Source organism: Macrobrachium nipponense, chromosome 45 (genome assembly GCF_015104395.2).
Source record: "Macrobrachium nipponense isolate FS-2020 chromosome 45, ASM1510439v2, whole genome shotgun sequence".
Taxonomy (NCBI): Eukaryota; Metazoa; Arthropoda; class Malacostraca; order Decapoda; family Palaemonidae; genus Macrobrachium; species Macrobrachium nipponense.
Window position 1 is genome coordinate 2,106,912 of NC_061105.1, and position 11,887 is coordinate 2,118,798.

Below are 11,887 nucleotides of genomic sequence, written 5' to 3' on the forward strand. Positions count from 1 at the left end.
ACAATTATTTATAATATATATCATATACAATAATATATATTAAATATAATAATATATTAAATAATATATAATATATATATATATATAAAGTTTTCTTTGATATTTAAAATCAAAACAAGTTTTTAATCAATTTGTAATATTCCAGGTATGAAGTTCAGAAGTAAGCCATTTCCGCTTTTCATTCATATATATTTTTCGCTTCGTTTGAAAGTCCCTTGTAAAACCCGGAGTTTGCATTGGGTCTTAATTATTTTTGGGGAACTGTGAAGTGTAATCATTCACGAAGTTATAAACAGGAAATGGTTTTCACAAGAGTATAAATATCGGAGAAAAAAATATATATTTCAGTAAGAAATTTATCGTAGTGTATTCTTCGTTTGAACGTCCGTGAGATAGTAAAGCTATACAATCTGTAGCCACTGCATAGCAAGACTAATATAAAGATCCAGAATAAACACATACACACCCACTTGCAAACACACACACACACACACTCATACACACAAGGCTCATTGTATACACAAGAGATGTACACACTGCGCCAAAGCTCGTCGGACAATATTATGCATTGCAGTATCTGAAGCTCTTTTGTATAATGTGGATTTATGTCTTTTGTTTTTCGTAACTTTTCTTTTTATTATATTTTGGGTGCGTGTGTAGTACTGCTGTTGGTTTATGGTAATTCATTTGTTTAGTGCTTTTTTATTCATTCCGGGTTTTGATATTGAGATTTTATTGCCATTTAAGAGAAATGTTAATGATTTTTATAAAGTTATATTGTAAGCATATATCTATCTCGGGCTGTCTTTTGTGTATCTTTTTATCACTATGTATATATTTATAAATATATGTATTATATGTGTGTATATGTTTCTGTGCGTATGTATATATATGTCTCTGTGTCTATATATAGTGTTTTTGTGCGTGTATATTATATATATATATATATATATATAGATATATATATATATTATATATATAATATATAATATATTATTCATATGTATGTATATATATCGTATGAATATATGTATGTAATATACGTAATATATGTATATATATAATTTTATTTATTTTACACACATATTAAGCGACAAATATCGTTTCATATCGAATTCACCATACCATCGGAATAACTTACATCCAAATGGAATAACAGAGATGGTCAAAATCATTGTTTGTAAACCAAAGGCATTGGTTCGAACCCTCGCAGTGGCAGAAATAAAAGAAATAATAAAAAACTTAAAAGACTTCAATCGAATACTCATTAAGCAAAACATCCTTTTATTTATTCATAGGATACTCAAAGAACTGTATTACTTCTATGCAAAACAAATTTATCATCTCGTAAGGAACCCAATACAACGAGTGAGGTCACGCTTTTGCGTTGCCGTCACGCTACGTAGGCCCAGAGAGGCTGTCCAGACTTTGTTGACCTCCGCGTTGTATGCAAAACAGGTCACGAACGAGGAATTTTTATCCGACCCGTCGCGTGACTTCTTGCATAATGCTGGTTAATGCTGCTTTTGTGGCATATAATATATGTTTGTATGTATGTATATATATTATATATATGTATGTATATGTATATGTAATATATATGTGTATATTAGTATATATATATATATATATATATATATATATATATATATATATATATATATATATATATATATATATATATAATATATATATATATAGTATATATATATATATATATATATATTACGAATTTTTATCACATCACCATGATTCATATACATGCATTAAGCTATAAATGTCCTTTAGTATCCAATTTGCTCTACCTCGGAATTATATATTTTCATATATGTTAACCGAAGGGGAGTTTTTTTTTTAGATGATAATAATTCCGTCCTCACGTGGATTCGAACCGGCGGACAAAGAGGAGAAATCAGGACTTCAGTGAGTTACCGACTTGGCCAACGAGTGAGGTAACGTCACTGAAGTCCTGATTTCTCCTCTGTCCGCTGGGCACTGGTTCGAATCCACGAGAGGACGAAATTATTAACAGCTAAAAAATCCCCTTCGGTTAACATATATGAAAATATATTAATTTCGAGGTAGGTAGTGCGAATTGGATATTAAAGGACATTTGTAGCTTAATGTATTTATATTACATATGCATATTTGTAAATATTATACAATGTATGCATTGTGTACATATACATAAATATATATTAAATATTATATATGTGTGTATGTATTATATATATATATATATATATATATATATATATATATATATAATTTATATATATATTTATCTATATTTGTACTGTGTGTGTGTTTGTGTAGATATACTATAAATGTATCGAGAGAGAGAGGAGAGAGAGAGAGAGAGAGAAAAACGTACTACTTACGAATTCCGCGACCATTCTCTAATGAGACCATTGAATTCCCGATTCTCATAACCTTTTGAGCCACCTCCTCCACCCCCCCCCCCCCCCGCGGCCCCAACCTTGTCATTCTCACGGAAATATTGACGCCCTGGATTCTGAATCTGGATTCCATTAATGACATACCTAATCAGTAATTATCGTAGCTCTTGCTAATTATCTCGATTATATGCCTTCCTGGTGATTACATCCATTAGAAGAGAATTATTGATTTTATATGTATATCTACTAAAGAAGAGAATTTTTTGATTATATCTACCTAAAGATATCTATTAATTATATCCAATTGAAGAGAATCATTGATTATATCCACTTGAAGAAAGCACATTGATATCCTACTGGAAGATATTTATCAATTATATCCACTTGAAGAGAATTATTGATTATATCTACTGGAAGAGAATTATTTATTGTATCCACTGGAAGGGAATTATTTGTTATATCCACTTGAAGAGAATTATCGATTATATCCACTGGAAGAGAATTCTTTATTATATATCCACTTAAAAAGGGAGGAATTTTTATGTTAATTCCACTAGAAAAAAAAGGAAATTATTTTGGATTATATTTGAAAACTAGCTTTCTTTGATGGGGAAGGAATAAATTGAATTATGTCCGACTAGAAAAGAGAATTAAAAGAATTATTAATTATACCCACTAGAAGAGAATTATTAATGATATATATCCACTAGAAGAAAATTATTAATGATATATATCCACTAGAAGAGAATTATTGATTATTATACCCACTAGAAGAATATTACTGATTATATCCACTTGAAGAGAATTGTCACACCTCTTAAGAGTTAAGGATTTGTGGAGAAACATAGACTGTGGGTCTAATTATGTTTTATTATTTTATTAATGTGAATATTCTCTGTTGTACGCAATGAAATGTCGTTAAATCACTGTGCAACTCGCGATGCCTTTTATAAGTGAAGTATAAGTTTATCTCGGAGGTTTGCAAGTAGTACTGCCGTAGGGAGTGGAGTACTGTAGAAATTACTTGAGTCTCTCTCTCTCTCTCTCTCTCTCTCTCTCTCTCTCTCTCTCTCTCTCTCTCTCTCTCTCTTAAGGAAGTAGTTGCTGCTGCCTTTTTCAGGGCTAAACGTCCACATCTCAAATCTCCATTGCTGGCTTTATTTGAAATTCCTTTTATCCAACTGATCTTTCTCCTTGAAGTCAAGATGTACCCTAATTTCTGCGCCACTCTCCACTTTCTCCCCTCCCTCCCCCCCCCCCTTTTTTTTTTTTGAGTAATGTGGTAACGTTGTCTGGTATATCGACTTTTGCACTTAGATAAAAATCCTTGATTGCAAAAATGCATGTGGTTGAATTTTTGTTCTGTTTTTAACACTTGGGGTTTCTACCGCTATGTTTACAGTTGTGTCCACCATTTTAGTTAAGCGAGGTTTTGTATATTAATTAACTTTCATTCATTATCCTTGCTTTACTATTTCGCGTAAGGTATGCATCGTAGTAACAGGCCTAAGCTGTAAGGGTGAAGGTTATTGTTTGCCTTCACGCTATAAACAATACGAAGAAATTGTCATACAAGGTTACGCTGAAAAAGAAACTGAGGTAAAACTGAGGAATACTACCGCTCCCCTGTTTCGATAACTACCAGTTTACGTGCAAAATTGGCTCCGTATTTAGTACCAGCCAGCAGCCTCCTTGGGATAAATTAAAACAAATAAACAAGACGGTAGGTAAATATCATAAACACAAACAAAATGCACAATCATAGACAAAAACATCATCAAAAGACGGTAAATATTAAGGTCGCCGACTGGCAGTAAGCAGGCCGTGGTAGTAATCTTCAGTTTCACATAGTTAAATAATGACCAAGTATAAAAATTCATCCAGTTTTTACCGACAGAGGAAATTGATGAAGTCCTCCCGTGTAATTTTGTGTAGTCGTTTTCTATCATGGTAAGGTACCTTCAGAAAATGTTGAAAGGACTTAAGGTAAACAAGTGTATTTTTGCTTTGCTTTCATTTCGATCCAGTGTTTGAATGCTCACCTATTTATGAATTTCTAAATCATCCTTCGGGAGCTACAACAGCGGCAACAATATTCAGTTAATCATGTGAGCGCTAAAGATCTGAAGCAGCTCATCGCTTCCGTATCGTATCGTCATATTGGACATGATGGGTGTTACCGAATACCTAGACCTAGTCTAGTAATGTCATTCGTTTTTTTAATTCATATTTTATGTATATCTGATTTTGGTATTATTTCACATTATAGTTTTATATTAAAGTTACTTATATATTTTTATTTTTTATTTTATTTATTCAATTTTCCTGTGATCTATAGTTTTTATATTAAAGTTACTTATATATATTTTTTATTTTTTATTTTATTTATTCATTTTTCTGTGATCTTAAGTCTCCTTAACATATAGGACGGAATTTGTGCTCAAATCTAGGCCTATAGAAAATTGTTAGCGTGACTTCCTGTTATTGTTAATGTTTTACTGCTTATTCCAGTATGGCTGGTAATAAACACTGTGTTCAGGGGAGTGGTGCTAGTATTATATTAAACTTTACAGCTTAAGAGACACTAAACCAAAGAAAATTAGCATTTTCAAGTCCAAAATATGACAATGGTTTAAAGTCAAATTGTACCCAGATATTTTGACACGCTTTCAATTGTACCGTAGCTCAACAAGATTCATTGACCACCATTTCGTTGAAATAGAAGTCTTTGACAGACCTTTAGTCAATAATTGTAAACCTCGGACATTATTATATCAGATCGTTTTATAACTAAAAAGTAGCCTTTTGATGAGGATGCCCTGATAATTTAACTAAATCATTTTCGTGTAACATGAAGCTTACATGTTTAATGTGTTTATAACAAGGAATGAACTCTCCAAGTTCTCGATTTTTTTTTTTTTTTTTTTTTTTACATATCTGGATTCGATTTCCAACGCGCCATTATCACTGCGATAAACGATAAGAAATATATCTAAATGTACTCTTCAATATTCAGATTACATTTAACGACCAGTAAGAATATAGACGCAACTCAGTGCAAGGTATATGATATACCTTGACTCAGTGAATGCGTAGATTCTCGGTGTAATTATATTTTTTCGATACGAAGTTTAAAATACGGTACATACGCATTACATTTACGTAAGTGGATAAGTAGTTTGAAGCACGGTGCACACGCATTATATATTTTCGTAAGTGATAAGAGTTTAAAGTACGGTACAGACGCATTACATTCACGTAAGTGATAAAGAGTAAAGTACGGTACATACGCATTACATTTACGTAAGTGATACGAGATTTGAAAGTACGGTACATACGGATTAGATTTATCTGATTTTGGAGTTTAAAGTACGGTACAAACGCATTACATTTACGTAATTGATACGAGTTTTAAATAGGGTGCATATGCATTGCATTGGCGGGAACGATAAGAGTTTCAAGCACTGTAGATACGCAATACATTTACCTTAGTCTACCATAAATAAATACGCGCCAACGTCACAGAAAACGGAAGCGCGCGCGTTCGACGACGCTCGATCGAAGCCAACACTGGGGCGACACGAAAAGAGAAGAAAGAATTCGCAGTCGCTTTTCTGCGTCGTTTCCCGTCGCCCAGCGAATTCCTCCGTCGAGAGGAGGAAGAGGAGATGATGGGGGGGAAAGTCGCAGAAGGGAAAAACGTTGTGCCGGGTAAACGTTAACGCTCGAAAACGCTGAAACCGAGAGCTAAAATGAAGCGCTGGAAAAGACACGAAAGATCGTCGTGACTTACAGAGGGTCTGTTTTGAAAGGAAATATACGCTAGTTTTCTCTGCTTGAAGAAATGTTTAAAAATCTAGACTCATAGTTACGCAACAAGTGAACGTCATCGCGATATTGCTACATTGCTTGTGGTTTATTATGGCTGGAACTGTCTTGTAATCTGTTTTACTGTTTTGAAAGTAAATACACGCTAGTTTTCTGTTTGAAAAAAAAAAATCTAGACTTAAAATTACGCAACAACTGAACGTCATTGCGGAATTGTTACTTTGCGTGTGGTTCATTATGGTTGGAACTGTCTTGTCACTCGTTTTACTGATATTGTACGCATGATTTTTGCCCCATGCGCTCAGGTAATTAGCCTACATAGTTTGTAATCAATATGCCTTTTTCAGTCTAGGCCAACATAACACAAGGTGATACGTTCTCTCTCTCTCTCTCTCTCTCTCTCTCTCCATTCTAGTTCAGAGGAAATGCATTATCTCAACAATTGCCAACGCGTGTTTCATTTTAAGCATGCATGCACATGATTTTATATATAGATATATATATATATATATATATATACGATATATAATATATATATATATATATATATATATATATATATGATGCTTGCTTGATAGTTTATGCACCATAGTAATTTTACTAAATATTTAGCTGCTTTTAATTTCGTTCGTGTCATGAATTTACTTTGAATTTATTCTTGACGATTTCATTTTATCAATCTTTTTGACTTATGGAAATGTAACTTATTAATTTTTTGGCCGAAATTTATCCGTTTACTTGTAAATTTAAACATTGCATTTAATATTGCACTGTAACTTGGTGAATAATCATATCTTGGACAAAGTTGTTTAAAGGCGAATGAGAATATACGTGTGTGTTATATATATATATATATATATATATATATATATATATATATATATATATATATATATATATATATATATATATATATATTTTTGATTCGAATTTTTTACGAGTATAGATGTATAGCACATTACTTTAAACCCAATTAACTATACACCTGGTAGTGAATCGACTATAGTTGTATGTTCGCTACTTGATATGGAGAAATAACTTAGAAAAATGTTAAACGATTAAATAATCCAGCTCTAGTCTCTCTCTCTCTCTCTCATCTCTCTCTCTCTCTTCTCTCTCCTCTCTCTCTCTCTCCTCTCCTGAAGTTTGAAGTTCCGTGAAACGCATAAGGCTGATAATGAGATATGAGAGGTGTAGTTTGAGAAGTCTGGATGACGGTTGAGGGTACGGGGTGCGGGTGGTGGAGGGGTGATGGTGGTTTGGGGTGGGGTGGGGGGGGGACGTGATTTTGAGGTTGTTGGACGAGAAGTGTTGAACTCTACTCTTATAATGTTCTTCCTCACCTTTCTCTTTTGGGCTTCCTCACCTTGTTTCCTGTTTCCTCTTTCTTGTCCTTTCCTTCCTCTTCTTTCTTTCCTCTTTCTTCTTCCTCTTTCCTCTTTCTTGTCCTTTCCTTCCTTCTTTCCTCTGTCCTCTTCCTCTTTCCTCTTTCTTGTCCTTTCCTTCCGTTTTCCTTTCCTCTTTCTCTTTCCTTTCCTTTCCTTTTTTCACCCTTGGGTCCTTTTCCTTCCATATTTCCTCTTTTCTCTTCTTTTTCTTCCTTTCCCTTTCCTAACTTCTTAACTCTTTCTTTCCTTTCCTTCCACTTTCCTCTTTCTTCTTCCTCTTTCCTCTTTTTTGTCATTTTCTTCCACTTTCCTCTTTCTTCTTCCTCTTTCCTCTTTTTTTGTCATTTCTTTCCCCACTTTCCTCTTTCTCTTCTTCCTCTTTTCCTCTTTTTTTTTTTGTCATTTTCTTCCACTTTCCTCTTTCTTCTTCCTCTTTCCTCTTTCTTGTCCTTTCCTTCCACTTTCCTTTCTTCTTCCTCTTTCCTCTTTTTTGTCATTTTCTTCCACTTTCCTCTTTCTTCTTCCTCTTTCCTTTATTGTCCTTTCCTTCCACTTTCCTCTTTCTTCTTCCTCTTTCCTGTTCCTCTTTCCTCTTTCTCGTCCTTTCCTTCCTCTTTCCTCTTTCTTCTTCCTCTTTCTTGTCCGTTCACTCCTCTTTCCTCTTTCCTGTCCTTTCCTTCCTCTTCCCTCTTTCCTCTTTCTTGTCCTTTACTTCCTCTTTCTTCTTTTCCTCATTTCGTCTTTCTTGTCCTTTCCTTCTTTCTTTCCTCTTTCTTGTCCTTTACTTCCTCTTTCCTCTTTATCTTTCCTCCTCCTCTTTCCTCTTTCTTGTCTTTTCCTTCCTCTTCCCTCTTTCCAATTTCTTGTCCTTTCCTTCCACTTTCCTCTTCCTCCTCTTTCCTCTTTCTTGTCCTTTCCTTCTTCCCTCTTTTCTCTTTCTTGTCCTTTTTTCCTTCCTCTTCCCTCTTTCCTCTTGCTTGTCCTCTCCTTCTTCTTCCCTCTTTCTTGTCCTTTCCTTCTTTTCTTCCCGCATTTCCTTTCCTTTCTTTCTTCCTTTCCTTTCCTTCTTCCCTTCCCTTTCCCTTTCCTTTCTTGTCCTTTCCTTCTTCTTCTCTCTTTCTTGGCATTTCCTTCTTCCCTCTTTCCTCTTTCTTGTCCTTTCCCTCCTCTTTCCTCTTTCTTCTTTCTTGTCCTTTCCTTCTTCCCTCTTTCCTCTTTCTTGTAATTTGATTCCTCTTCGGATTCCTCTTTATTTTCTTGTCCTTATTTCCTTCTTCCTTCCCGTTCTTTTCCTCTTTTTCTTGTAATTTGATTCCTCTCTCCTCTTTCTTGTCCTTTCCTCCTTCTTCTCTCTTTCCTCCTTATTGTCCTTTCATTCCTCTTCCTCTTTCTTGTCCTTTCCCCAAACCTTTACTGTCCCTCTTTTCACTTACCCTCATTTTACTTCACCTGCGTCTCTCTTTTCATTTCTCGTTCTGTTTTTCTTCTTCTTCCTCCTCCTCCTCCTCCTCTACCTCCTCCTCCTCCTCCTCCCCCTCCTCCTCCTTTTCCTCATATTAAAATATCTAAAAATATGCATGTACATGATCGTATCTGTTCGAATATATTATCAACACTTACATATACTTTATAAATATTAGGCTTTGAAAACACCTCAGTTGTCAGAATCAAGCCTCGTTCTGAGACACGACAAAGTCCCCAGTGCGGGTATGTGCGGGCATAGATGTATTTATGTGCTATGTATATATACATAATACACATACATATATGTATATAATGTATGTATACCTAATACACATACGTATGTGTATACACTGTATATATATACATACATACACGGACAATATGTATATAATGCCCGTAAATATATATATAAGTATGTTTGCATGAGTATTTTATATCACGCACACAACCAATATAGCGACTAACAATTAATCGTTATATTGGTTGTGTGCGTGATATGCAATGTTCATGGCAGAAACATACTTACTATATATATTTAAGGACAATTATATACATAATATTGTCTGCGTATATATATATATATATGATATATATATATATATATATATATTAAAAAACATTTAAAAATTTTTTAGTGGCGTTTATATTTTTATAATTAAAAGGAAAATAGCTCGGTCGAGGGATTTGACAATTCTGTTTTTGTGGTGTGCTGGAGCGCCCACGAAGTGCATGTTGTCTCCACACGGGCTCATCTCTGATTCAACGGTCGAAGGATTTGAACACGAGTGCCAGACTATTGCTTTGTATTTTCTCTGGGACCGCTTTGACTATACATACATACACACACACACACACACACACACACACACACACACACACACATATATATATATATATATATATATATATATATATATATATATTATATATATATATATATATATATCAGACAATAAGTCATAAAGTCGTTTAAAACAATCCACCAATATGAATGAAAATTCCATTATTGTCAAAGGCTTGTGAAATAATATAAAATGGTAGGAAAGTTTGCAAGCAGAGCGAAAGCGTCTCTTTTCATTTTTGGGGGGGTAGTGCGGTGGGGGGGGGGGGGGTGTATTCTCAAGACATTTTGGTATGCTGCTTCTGATCACTTCCCCCGTTTTCTTTGCGTCACTTTTCCATTTTCATTTAGTCACTGTCTTTTTTTGCATTACTTTCCCCTATTTTTGCGTCACTTTTTCGTTTTCGTTTTTCACTTTCCCGTTTCCACCTAGTTTCTGCCTCGTTTTCTGTGCTTTACTTACTCGTTTTCACTTAGTCACTGCCCTATTTTCTTTGCTTCACTTTCCCCTTTTTCACTTAGCCTCTGTCCCGTTTTCTTTGCTTCACTTTCCCGTTTTCATTTAGTCACTCCAGTTTTCACTTAGCCAATGTCCTGTTTTCTTTGCGTCACTTTCCCGTTTTCACTTAGCCACTACTTTTCCCGTTTTCACTTAGCACTTTACTTTCCCCGTTTTCACTTAGCCCTATTGTTCTACGTCATTTTCCCGTTTTCTCCGTGACGTAACGCGCCAAAGGAAGAAGGGGGTGAGTGAATGACAGGGCTCTTTAAGGATCGATGAGACAGCCCGCTATTCAGGACTGCTCTTTCTGGTAGCGGCGTGTCTGTCATTGGTCGTTGTTTTTTGGGAGAAGAGAAAGAGTGAGAAGGAAAAGAACGGAGTGAAGAGATGAAGACTGAATGCTTGCAGATTGGCCTGAATAGACTCTCTCTCTCAACAGAGATACATGCAGGTTTCATACTTTCTCTCTCTCTCTCTCTCTCTCTCTCTCTCTCTCTCTCTCCTCTCTCTCTCTCAGAGATACATCAGATCAGACCCCACTCTCTCTCTCTCTCTCTCTCTCTCTCTCTCTCTCTCTCTCTCTCTACAGAGATACATGCAGGTTTCATACTCTCTCTCTCCTCTCTCTCTCTCTCTCTTCCCCCCCCCCCCCCCATTCCTCACCCCCCCCCTTCCCCTCTCTCTACTAAGAGTTTACATGCAGATCTCAGACCCTCCCACTCTCTCTCTCTCTCTCTCTCTTTGTAGAGATACTTGAAGGTTTTATGTACTGTGTGTGTGTGTGTGTGTGTAGAGATATATGCAGGTTTCATGGACTCTCTCTCTCTCTCTCTCTCTCTCTCTCTCTCTCTCTCTCTCTCTCTCTCTCTCTCTCTCTGTAGAGAGAGAAAGAGAGGGTCTGAGATGTACTCTCTCTCTTTCAGAGATACATGCAGATTTCAGACCCTCTCTCTCTCTCTCTCTCTCTCTCTCTCTCTCTCTCTCTCGTCTAATCTCACCATCTCTCATCTGTAGAGAGAGAGAAGAGGGAAGAGAGAAGACTCTCGTTCTCTCTCTCTCTGCCAGTTCAGATCCCTCTCTCCTCTCTTCCCTCACCTCTCTCTCTTTCCCCTCCCTCTCCTTCTTCTCTCTTCTCTTTCCTCTCTCTCTCTTGAGAAGGATACTTGAAGGTTTCATGTACTCTCTCTCTCTCTCTCTCTCTCTCCAGCGTACACGCACGCATTCACATACTCCAAAACCACCAGTTCCCTCCTTGACCATCGTAAATATGACGCTATATTTATTTTTGTATTTATTTTTATTCCTTTCCTAAGATAACAACACTTTCTAGTACCCTACTTGAGACGTCAGCCGGTGATCTGCCTTCATTCTGAACTGCTGAATGTTGATAAGGGAGAATCCGATGATTTATTGTAATCTTTTATTATTTTTTAAGGGTCTCCTCCCTGATAAAATATACCGCAAG

The 11,887-nt window shown here is 35.6% G+C and overlaps 1 protein-coding gene across 5 annotated transcripts in view; it reads right to left on the bottom strand.

Annotated features, from left to right (window-relative positions):
• Positions 1 to 11,887, bottom strand: part of LOC135214271 (transforming acidic coiled-coil-containing protein 3-like) — a 392,152-nt gene that overhangs the window by 264,207 nt on the left and 116,058 nt on the right. The window lies entirely within an intron of this gene.